The following is a 12,430-nucleotide window of genomic DNA, read 5'->3' as shown; positions in this document are numbered from 1 at the left end:
GGGCCGCTGCTATGGTGGGATGAGCTGATGGCAGACGCGGTGAGGTGACCCAGAATGTAACGGACGGTGAGTGGACAGGCCGGGCTTTGCGAGGGTGACTGTGCGGCCACAGGTTTGTGTGGGTGCGGCTTGTTGGGCCCTCCCGGCTGAGGAAGAGTGCAGGACCGGTGGGGTGAGGATGACCGCGCTTGTACCCCACGCGACCCACGGGTGGTCCGCCATCTGCGTGCGGTCAGCCGGTGGAATACAGAAGAGTCGACAATTTTACCATGAGGCCTAAAGGGGGAGCCAACACCCAGACCAATAAGCCGGACAAATATGCTGTGCCGTTGAGCCAAGGTCATCCAGGTGCGGCGGCTGATGACCAGGCGGGCCAAAGTGAGCCATCCCTCACTTCCATAATGGCCGCCATTCAGACTCTGGGCACTAACCTAGAGACAAAAATGAATAAGATCTCCATTGAAGTCAATCTACTAAGAACAGACCTGGGTAAAACCACGGAGAGATCTAAAACCAATGCAGCGGACGTCAAAACACTGCAGGCTGTGGAGAAGCAACTCGAGGAACGGATTAGTGACCTTGTGCACCAGCACCGCCAGATGGCCCTCCGCCTCGAGGATCAGGAAGGGAGGGCCCGGTGAAGCAATATTGGCGTGGTGGGTGTGCCGGAGGAAACGGGGGGCACAGCGTGGAACTTTTCCTAGAGAACCTGATCCTCCAGCACCTGCAGCCGAAGAGGCTGTCAAAGATCTTCACAATCGAGCGAGCTCATCGTGCTCCGGTCCCCAGGCCCAAGCCGGGGGCGCCACCCAGGACAATCATCGCGAAAATACTGAACTATAGAGACCGCGATGCCATCCTCCAGGCGGCAAGGCAACGGGGGGATCTGCAGTATGTAAGAGCTACGGTCTGATTTTTCCCTGACTTCACATTGCATGTCCAGCAGGAAAGACGTTCCTTTTTGGGAGTCAAGGCGGCGCTCCGAGAGAGAGGCATAAAATATATGATGTTCTTCCCTGCCAATCTGAAGGTTATTGCAGGAGGCAAATCCCTGTTCTTGACATCGCCAGCGGAGGTCCAAACTTGGCTTGATACCTCAGCTCCGACCGAACGGGCACAGCGAGAACACGGCTCGTGGAGGGAGAACCGGGCGACATCCCCTGGGTCCACGGCGGACAGATCAGAGGGAGACACGCGGAGCCAGCGTTCATGGCGTTCAAGATCGGCCAGTCCCCCGGGGGACCCCTCCCGCGAGCCGGCTGCACGCTGAGGACTAGATCTATGAAACCAGACCCTGCTGAACTGTAATGTATAATATTCCATAAGACACTCACCCTCTCATTAACGAATTACTTCAACAGTAACAACGGCTCCGTGGATTCGGCGGTTACACTATGGGAGGCCTTTAAGGCGGTCTTACTAGGGGAGGCCACTCGGCGATTGCTGGCCGCCGTAAGGAAATAGAGGCGCAGCTAGCTGTGATCGAGGCTGACCTCGAATCTCTGGAGGAGATAGCGCGAAGGGAGGACACGTCAAGGGCGCGCCATCGGCTGTCCCTGAAAACTGATGAGTACCAGGCATTGGTCACAGAGGCAGCAAAGAAGTTAGCTGTCACCAGGGAGGGCAGAATCTATGACCAGGGAGATAAGGCAGGCAAGCTCCTGGCCTCGCTCGATAAGAAGCACCAAGCTAGTAGAGTGGTACCCGAGATTCACACGACGGATGGCACTGTACTTACAGAACCCCACGACATAGCCGCTGAATTTGCTCGTCATTACAAGACAGTGTACAAACGGGGGTCTGATCGCCCGGAGGAGGACTCGGTGGCACTCTTGACGGACATTAGGATGTCGGCACTCTCCAATGCAGAACGTGACCTCTTGGAGGCGCCACTCACCACAACAGAGGTGGAACGAGCTATAGGGGATCTCCGTCCCGGAAAGGCGCTCAGGCCTAACGGCCTTCCGATTGAGCTCTACAAGCTCAAGCCTGGCGGGGTCAGCCCCTATCTTAAAAGAATGTTTGATGAAAGTAAGTCCATAGGGATATTGCCTCACGACCAAAGATTGGCTACGATCGTGGCAATTCCTAAAGAGGGTAAGCCCAGGGAGTTGTGTGCGTCATATAGGCCTATCTCCCTGCTAAACGCTGAACCAAAGATATTCATTAGTTTTAATGGGGTAACCCAGTGACCCTCAGAACCTGGGTATTACGTGGTATGCAAATAGTGGTTCTGTCGGATTATACTCAATCTCTTTGCTCAATAGCTACTTGGCTCAGTATTTTTTCACATATACTTTTTCTTAACAAACATGAAAATACTTTTATGAAAAATGCACACACCAAACGTTTTAGGCAAAGTTGTAATTATTCAATCACTTTGTAAAGCTTTTTTTCTTTTTCAACATTAAAAGATCGGTTGTCCATACAAATTGAAAATGTAATAACAATAAATAAGTGCTGCAGTGAATAAACGTGATCTGTGACTAATGGTGACTGTTATAGTGATACAGTTTCGTGAAAATGCAATTAGAAACAAAGGTCCAGCAATAACTTTAATTTCCTCAATCAGTATAGTTATTCATATTTTTCTGTTGAGATGCAGTGAGGACCAATTGGAGGATTAGCGTCGACGTTTCGACCCAGCGGTATGGTGCCGATTTATTAGTAACCGTTTCGGGTCTTCATCAGGACAAAGGGGGGACAACCTTATGGAAGGAGACAGAGGTGTCTTACTCGTAACCTCCGTGTGATGAATTATTCTCTCCTATATTGAAGCGTGGTATCTTTGTAAAGGAATTTTTCACCGTCTGGTGACGAATTCGGGTTTGAAGTGCCGCAGCCGCGATAACTTGAGGAGCATGACAGCAGACGTCTGTATCTCTCTCCCGTTCATGAGTCAATGGACTCATGAACGGGAGAGTCCTCACTGCATCTCAACAGAAAAATATGAATAACTATACTGATTGAGGAAATTTAAGTTATTGCTGGACCTTTGTTTCTAATTGCATTTTCACGAAACTGTATCACTATAACAGTCACCATTAGTCACAGATCACGTTTATTCACTGCAGCACTTATTTATTGTTATTACATTTTCAATTTGTATGGACAACCGATCTTTTAATGTTGAAAAAGAAAAAAGCTTTGCAAAGTGATTGAATAATTACAACTTTGCCTAAAACGTTTGGTGTGTGCATTTTTCATAAAAGTATTTTCATGTTTTTTAAGAAAAAGTATATATGAAAAAATACTGAGCCAAGAACCAAAGATATTAGCAAAAATCCTGGCAAATAGACTCAAGCCGGTCCTCACCACGTTGGTCCACCCGGATCAATCCGATTCATGCCCCATTGCAACACAGCACTGAATCTCCGCCGACTCAACGGTGTGTTGGGGAGGATCCATACGCTGAGTGAGGACGCGGTGGTTGTATTTCTCGATGCAGCAATGGCCTTCGAAACCCTCGAATGGCCGTATTTGATGGCAGTTCTCCGCAAACTGGGGTTTGGCCCCAGTTTCATTTCTTGGGTGCGGCTCCTTTATGTGGACCCACTCGCCCAAGTAGTCGTGAACAAAAAGGTCTCTGAGGCTTTCTCCCTCGAGGCTTTCTCGCCCCTCCTGTTTGCTCTTGCCCTTGAGCCTCTGGCCGCCTGGATCAGACAGGAAGGGCTTCGGTGGGCGGACGGCTGGGAGGACAAGATTTCGTTGAACGCTGACGATATCCTCCTTTACCTCACCCGGCCCCGGAGGTCTCTGATCGGAGCACTCGACATTTTTACTAATTTTGGGAAGAACTCCGGATACAGCATCAACTGGAGTAAGTCCCTCCTGTACGTCCTGCATGGTAGCCCCCCTGTGCTTCCATGCGGATGTCCCATCAGGGTGGTCACTGTGGGCTTCACATACCTGGGCTTCTTTATATCCAAAGACAAGACAGTGATGTATGATAGGAATTTGACCCCGCCCCTTCAACGACTTACGTGTGATGCCGGCGCCTGGAAGAAGCTCTCAGTCTCCCTGTTGGGCCGGGCGGCTCTGTTTAAAATGATGGCGCTACCCCGGTACCTTTACGCCTTACAGAACTGCCCAGATCTGGTGCCGCCTTCCTACTTCGCGGCTATTGAGGCGGCACAGAGGGACCTTCTTTGGTCCGGTGCGCCCCGCATTGCACTGCAGAAATTGACGCTAGGATGGTATGATGGGGGCATAGCCTTACCAGATAATCGTAGATACTACCGGGCTGCGCATCTCTTGGCTTTTAATCAAGATACCTTCTATGATGGTAACGATCCGGGATATGGTATGAACAGGTGGCTCTTACCGGGGGGGGGAATTACGAAGTGGCACTCTATTCCAGGCCTGCCAGACATGCACTTACAGGACAGACCCATCACTCGGTACAACTATGGCATGCAGTCCAACGCAACATGGGCTGGCACAACACCCTCTCCATGGCCACCCCGCTCTGGATCTCTGAGCGTCTGGGCCTGCTGGGCCGCACCAAGCGGTTTCGTAATTGGGACCTCATTGGTATCTCTCAGGTAAAGGACCTCTGGGATGCCAAGGGGGTGAAATCCTTCTCATACCTACAAACTACATTTAAACTTGTGACCACGGAGTACTTTAGGTATCTGCAAGTCCGACACTCACTTCAAAAGAACATTCTGCAGGGTACGGTGCCCCCTCCAGCCTCCCCCTGGAGGACAGGCTACTAGACGGCCACATACAGGAACACGCAATTTCACTCACATGCAAGAAGCTCCTTAATAACCTGCCTAACTTACTTCTGGGCTTGAAAGGGAGGTGGGAGGCGGAAGGTCTGGAGATCGACGAGGAGGAGTGGAGATGTGCACTCGCCTCCCCAAAAGAGGTAGCAATCTCGTCCACACTGAGGCTTATCCAATTTAAAATTCTACATAGAGCGTACATTTCCAGCACCAGGTTGAAGAGGATGGGTAGGAGCAAGGATGATGGGTGCCGGAGGGGATGCAGAATGGCTGGCTCCTTCTTCCACATGATATGGGAATGTCCGATATTACAGTCATACTGGGTAAAAGTGGTCTGATGTATGAAAGACGTTTGGGGAGTGGAACTGCGTCCAGAGGCGAAATGCTGCATATTGAACATATGGGAGCCAACAGATTTATCGGAGAGAGGGAAGCTCTGGGTGACGCTTGGCCAGATGGTGGCTAAGCGCAACATTGCAAGGTACTGGGGAGCGGTGGCACCTCCGAAACTTAATGAGTGGAAACGAGACATGGACTGGTGCATGCTCCAAGAGAAGACTGTGTACATTGCCCGGGGATGCCCCAAAAAATGGGGGGAGGTATGGGATAAGTGGAACGAATACAGAGGAGACATATGTGAACCGCCCCAGCCTCGAAGTTCGCAATTAGAGGCATGAACCTGAGAGAGATTCAAACTGTGATGTAAATTTCATGCAACTGATGTCATGTTATACTTCCTGTGCGACTCCCTGTGCGCCATGTAAATCCATGGTGCGAATATGTAGACCACTGTTTTTTTTTTTGGTTTCTTGCTTCAATAAAAAGAATTAAAAAATAATAATAATATATTTATATATTTTTGAACTGTTTGAGTGTGAATAGTAATTTATGTTTCTTCGCTATCCAACACTTTCCCTAATGTTGCTCTCACTGGAGTGGGAATAGCATTTTTTACCTCTCTGCTATCCAGCACTTTCCCTACTGTTGCACTCACTGGAGTTGGAATAGTCATTTTTACCTCTCCGCTAACCAACACTTACACTACTGTTGCACTCTCTGGAGTGGGAGTAGTCATTTTTACCCCACCGCTATCCCACACCGTCCCTACTATTGCACTCACCGGAGTGGAAATAAATATTTGTATCCCTCCGCTATCCAACACTTATCCTACTGTTGCTCTCACTGGAGTGGGAATACTAAACTTTATCCCTCCGCTATCCAACACTTTCCCTATTGTTGCACTCACTGGAGTTGGAATAGTAATTTTTACCCCTACGCTATCCAACACTTTCCTTACTGTTACACTCACTGGAGTGGGAATAGTCATTTTTACCTCTCTGCTATCCAAAACTTATCCTACTGTTACACTCAGTGGAGTGGGAATAGTAATTTTGAGCCCTCCACTATCCAAAGCTTTCCCTACTGTTGCACTCTTTGGAGTGGGAATAGTAATTCTTTTCCCTCCACTATCCAACACTTTCCCTACTATTGCTCTCACTGGAGTGGGAATAGTAATTTTTACCCCTCCGCTATCCAACACTTTCCCTACTGTTGCACTCACTGGAGTTGGAATAGTACTTTTAATTTGTCTGCTATGCAACACTTACCCTACTTTTGATCTCACTGGAGTGGGAATAGTTATTTTTACCCCTTTGCTATCCAACACTTTCCCTACTGTTGCAATGATTGCATTCTGAAATGTAAGTTTAAATATTTTTCTAACAGTTTAATTTTTTAGTTTATTATATTGTTTTGTTTTTAGGTTTCGGCTACCGTCCCACTGCGTAAGCAGTGGGTGGGCGGAGCCGAAATCTTTTGTTATTAGTATGGGGGCCTGAACACGCCCCTCTTCTCCATTGGCTGGCCTCGTAAATGCTGGCCAGCCATTGGAGGAGAGGAGCGTCACTGAGTTCAGGGCCCGCCTTGACGCGATTCGGGGGCGTTTCCGTGTCTTTTTTTAAGTCACGCCCTCTCCTCTTCCCATTGGCTGGAATTTTACCTTCCAGCCAATGGGAAGGGGAGAGGGCGAAAAACACCCCCGAATCTCAAACTGACCTTGTTTATTTTTTTTTAGATAAGACGCAGTAGCTCAGTAGGAGCTGAAACATGCAGAAAGTTCACCTCAACCTTGCTTGGTATTAACCAGATATTAAAAAAGACACGTCATCAGGTATGCACCCACCTACGTGTGAGCCCATCTCACGAACGGGCACGAATTACGAAAGGTTGTCCACGGGCGTCAGAGTCCGTTTTTTCTTTCTTTCAATTTCATAAAAGCACTGACAGGTAACCGAGCGCAAAAGTGTATCCATCACAATTCACTTGAAAGAGGCCTTGAAGCTATGCCCCTCCTCCCCCCCCATGGAGACAGCCCCCCCGCTCGGCCCTCCAAGCATTGAGACCCCCGCCCCCACGCAACGCCCCTCCCCCCGCATGGAGACCTCTCCGCCCCGGCCCCCCCAGGTATGGAGACCCCTGCCCGCCCCCCGCATGGAGACCCCTCGCCCGGCCCCCCCGAAGCATTGAGACCCCCACCCCCCCCTGCACCAGACTGACCGCCAGAGCCTTCACCAGCAAATTATGCCACCCCCACAGAAGCAGCAAAATACTGGTTTACGCGTTTATAAGCAGAGCCCTTAATTCCATCGTCTGCGCCCCTCTGAGACCCCCAGTGTTTTCATCCCACTTAACCCGGCCCTCCCTGCCTCTGTGGGCTGGGGGGCGGAGGGGGGGGGGGTGGGGGGGGCTGAGGGCGAAATCCAAGAATTCAGGAATAGGCAGGCTACCAAAAAAGAATCTGAGGCGAGCATTTAAATAACCCCTCATTTCCCAAAAGCGGACATTGCATTTAATGCATCTAAAACATATTTACAGGGAAACCGCTCTACAAATGACAGCATAATTCCGCCACCAAAACCACCCCGCATCACTGTTCGCTACACACCCCGGTGCTCCCCGCCAACATCCATAGATCTCTGCTGCAGGTGCCTCAACCCCCTGTGCTATCTCACATACAGCCTCTCGGAGCAGCGTTCCTCGCACAGGCGGTGTCACGGGTTCAACGATGGCTGCTGACAAGTGCAGTCATCAGCTTGTGCCGAGCTCGAATCCCTCTTACAATCCAGGCTTCCATTACCCCTCCCGGAAAGGAAGAGACGGTTATTATTTACTGCATTTTAAATGCAAGTTGCTTTTTCATGAATTGTCTGATGTTCAATTCGTGCTGCTGGTTTGCTTGCTCTTCCTCCGTGAGAAGCAGGACTGGTTCCCATGGGTCCTCCCCCACATCCACGGTGCACTGCAGAGTCCACCGCCCACATCTGGAGCAGGTGTTCTTTCATGTCTTCTGCTCTAACAATGTAAAGTAACAAGCTTTACCTGTCGCTTTCTAGACTGCTCGGTGGTTCTACATCTGGCCTCATCCAATGAGTAAAGGGACAGGAGTTGTGCCAAAGCACTGATAGTTTAACAAGTTCAGAGAGTTCACTCACTTCAATTCGAGGCAGGCGACGAGCAACAACGTTTATTTATCTTATGCAACCAACAACCATCGCCAAAGCCAACAGTCCTTGCTTTTTTGAAGTGTAATGCTCCGGGTTATATTCTATATCTGGATGCAATGACCGAAGCAGCAAAATACTAGTTGACGCGTTTTTAAGCAAAGCTCTTAATTCCATCGACTGCGCCCCTTTAAAACCCCCCCAGTTTTTCCATCCCACTTAAACCCCTGCCCGCCAGATCTACCCCCTCCTCTCGCCGGGCACCTTTGCTTATACTTACAGACACTCCTGCTCTTCTCCATTCTAAATAGGAGGGAATGGAGGCTGCAATGTCTTCTAGCTACTTAGCCAGCTCTGCAAGTTTGCACTCCTGCTGAGGAGATCTGTATACAGTTGAATTAACTTTGATTCCCCACTCTCTGACATGCTGTTATTTAACCAACACATCGGAGTCGTGAAACAATTTGCGGCATCGCCCCTCCAGTCTCCAGCCCGCCCCCTCCCAGCACAAAAACACACAATGCTTTTAGTGCTGTCACTGGTGATTGCTATCCGAGCAGTGCCGGCACGGAGCTCTGTTCTCTGTGACAAATTACAGGCTGCTGTGATAATACCAGGGCGCTCGTGTGTGAGGGGTTGTGGCGTTGCCCCTCCTGCGGCAGGAGACCGGTACACTGCAGGGGGGTCGGGGCGTGGCGTTGGCAGGCTTGCAGACTCACTGTGGCTCATTCGAAAGGGGGGTGAGGGAGGGGGGTTTCATCATTAGAGGGAGGCGGGCCCAGTCTGAAGAGATGGCAGAGAGGGGCTGTTTATGTAACACGGAGACATCCCTGACACCAATCACAGTATCTGCTTAGCTGGCTGGTGAGGCTGTTGAAGATCCACTCCTATGTCAGGAAGGCCTGACATGCAACTACGTCCTCTGCACACGCCAACGTTAGAGCCAGCTACCTGTCAAGCATTGTCTCCGTTTCTCCACAGGCAGTCCATTTCTAGTCTCACCCTCTTATTTGTTTCGGACATCGTTCGGACGTGGCTGAGCATGCCACCCAATGTGGTGCTAATGGTATCCGAGCAAAATCCTTTGGGACATGGAAAAGGTGTCATGCGTCATACGGAATGGAAGTTTGCGCGAGAGCACGCTTTGTCCCATTGATTCTTCCATTGTTGTCTGTCCGTGTCAGGTGTGCCTGCTGCATTGTTAGTGACTGCAGAGGCTATTGGCAATGTAAATGACAATGCCATTTATTTATGTTTTCAAAACCAACACATAAATGCAAATTTTGTCATTTACAATGCCAATAGCTCTAACTTTTCCAAAGGCGAAACCATTGCATTGTAAATGCTTGTTTTATATTTTAAATCATTAATATATATATATATTTTTATTTTTTATATTATTGTAAACTTTTATCATAAATTAAAAATAATAGTTTATTAATTGTTTTAAAGTAAATATGAATGTATAAATTATGTTTGTGTGTTTATGGTTTTTTATTAAGTTTATTTGTTATATTTTATTAAAGTGTATATTCAATTTTATTTTGTGAATGTTATATTTAATATTTTATATATATTATTTTATTTTAATTTTATATAAAAATCGACATTTTTAAACATCTATATTTTTACATCGATATTTTGTGGTCGATATTTTTGTACCTACCTGTTTAAGTATAGGAGTCAATATTTTTGCGGTCTATATTTTTTACTCGATATTTTTAACATCGATATTTTTCACATGAATGTTGTGTCAGTGAACCATATCTACCCATGTCTGAAGATGAAGCTGTCAATAATGGTCTAAGATGTGGGACATTTCTAAATACAGTTGCACAAATCAAGCAGAAAAATAATAAAACTAACTGGGAGTATGTGTGCAGTTTGAGTAATGAAGAACTTGGGTTTGTAAGAGATTAAAATGAAAGAAGAGTTAAGATTGTGAGAGATTGGAAAGATGAAAAGAAGATAAGAGTGCGGATTAGGGCTGAAGAAGAAATTAGGTTGTCACATTTGCATTCAAGATTGAGAAAGGAATGTGAAAGAAAGAGTGGATCATGTATGGTGTGATGTGGACCAATGGGTCAGGTCAATTGAATTTGTTTCTGCTGCGTAATTCGGTTGGTTCATGTTATTTTGCATTGGTGTTTACTAGAGTCTATGGAGTGAATGATGTTGTTAGTTTGAAAAGAGTGAAACGTGGTTTTGAACAGATAGTATTAGATGTATTAGCATCACTTATTCCATCATAGGTGTGGCTATGAATGATGTGAAAATGTCACGTTTCTCTACAGTTGTGGACAGGCTTGCTTCTAACAAAACCTGTTACTTTAACCCAGATTAATCCTGAGTTAATTGGAATGTGGATGATGATTATGCAAAACTGCTTAGCATTATATATCCTTCTTGTGAAGGAGGGTGGTGTTTGAAAGGTACTGAAGGTAAAAGAACACTGTATCTTCATACCTGATAACGGTAGGGTTAATAATGCATATATAAATAATACTACTAACCTCTTTCATGAACTCCATGCTTTAGAAAGAATGGATTGTAGGAAACAGTAAGTTCTTGGGTTCATGAGATAGGGAAGGGTTTTAGAAAGGTTAGTGAATGGTTTCAGGATGGATGCCAAGACCTATTCTAACGTCTATAATAATTGTAATGATTTGTGTTTCTTCCTGTTTCTCCTTTTAAACGTTCTGAGTGTTTGCTTTTAAGATGTAAGTATAAAGGTAAAGGAAAGTCATTAAAGTGCAAGAGAGAAGAATTTCTCAGATCAAGAGCCTGTCACGGAACTCACACATGAGAAGAATCTACGTAAAGAATAAAAGATTGAAGAATTTATTTTGTCCAGTGTATATATTTGTGTTGACATACGAAGCTACTGCTGTCATTGATTATGCTTCTGAAACGTTTACGTGTGCTATGGACATTGTAAATACTTGCTTCAGCATTGCCTGAAATGCGCCATGTCATGAGAGGTTTAATGTTGTCCATTATCATCAGATGAGGTTCCCGACCAAGTCCCGAAAAGATCTGTGGGTGAGATGAAATCATGAGGAGGAGGTTGCATCTCACCTCCAGACATAGAGGGAAACAAATCTGAGATTTCCATATCCGAGTCACCAGAATCATCTCCACCTGTTGCTCCCTGGTCCGATTCGCTACTCTGGCTATCAGCATGAGGGGGGAATGCATAGCTGAGACCCCTCTCCATTCTTCCAGTCTTGCAGAAATGCATCCAACTGAGCCGCCCTTAGGTCCAGTATCTAGCTGAAGTATTGTGGAACTTGAGCATTCAGTCTGAATGCAAATAAGTCCCTGTTCAGTGATTTCCATTGGAGGGACAGTTGCTGAAATACCAGTGGGTTAAATTGCCAGTCACGGAATCCTTTAGCAACCATACATTTCAGTCCATCATAGCATTGTCCTGCCTTGGCAGATGAATTGCTGTTAAACTTATCCCCATTTGCAAGCAGTAATTCCAGAAATCTTTCGTGATCTCTGTCAGCATCTTTGACCTGGTGACTCTCCGGTTTTTGACATACTATATCGCTGAGACATCCATCTTCAGAAGGACTGAACATCTAACACTGCCCTTCTCCAAGCTCTTGATGGCGAAGGAACCCACCTGATGTTCCAAGCAGCTGATGTGTAGGGCTAACTCTACTTGAGACCATTGATCGCCGGTGGAAATATCTCGGCAGTGAGCTTCCCAGCCCCAGCATCTGGCATCTGATTCTATCACCACGTCTGTCGCTGATCCAAATATTGCCCTGCCCTTCAACGCCTCCATGTGATTCAGCCACCATATCAATTCAGTCCTGGCCTCATGGGATAGAGGGATCTTTTCCAAGTATGATAATCCTTTCTGACTGTGCTGGATCTTTAGACATTTAAGGGGCCTGTAATGGAGTGGTCTGGGAATACCACATGCATCAAGGATGATCAGAGCCCTGCTATCCTGGAAATCGAGAGAATTGATACAGTTGCCACCGTAATCATGAGCTCCCTATGATGGATGATATCTTGTGGAGGGGTAACTTCAAGGATTTTGCTTTGGGAGTCTGTGGTAAACCCTAAGAACTCTGTGTTGTTTGAGATGTAGGTTTGATTTCTCTGTGTATGATGAAGCCTAAGTGCCCCAACAGGCACACTGCCATTTGCGCCTGTTGAAGATGTTAGTGCTGTTTGTCTGCC

General features: G+C 47.0%; 1 pseudogene; it reads left to right on the top strand.

The window, feature by feature from the left end:
* Window positions 1–269: 269 nt before the first annotated feature.
* On the top strand, window positions 270–1,270 carry LOC147685132 (uncharacterized; annotated as a pseudogene).
* The last annotated feature ends 11,160 nt before the right edge of the window (window positions 1,271–12,430 follow it).

Source organism: Lissotriton vulgaris, chromosome 10 (assembly GCF_964263255.1).
Source record: "Lissotriton vulgaris chromosome 10, aLisVul1.2, whole genome shotgun sequence".
Lineage (NCBI taxonomy): Eukaryota > Metazoa > Chordata > Amphibia > Caudata > Salamandridae > Lissotriton > Lissotriton vulgaris.
This window is presented reverse-complemented; position numbering and strand designations above follow the sequence as displayed.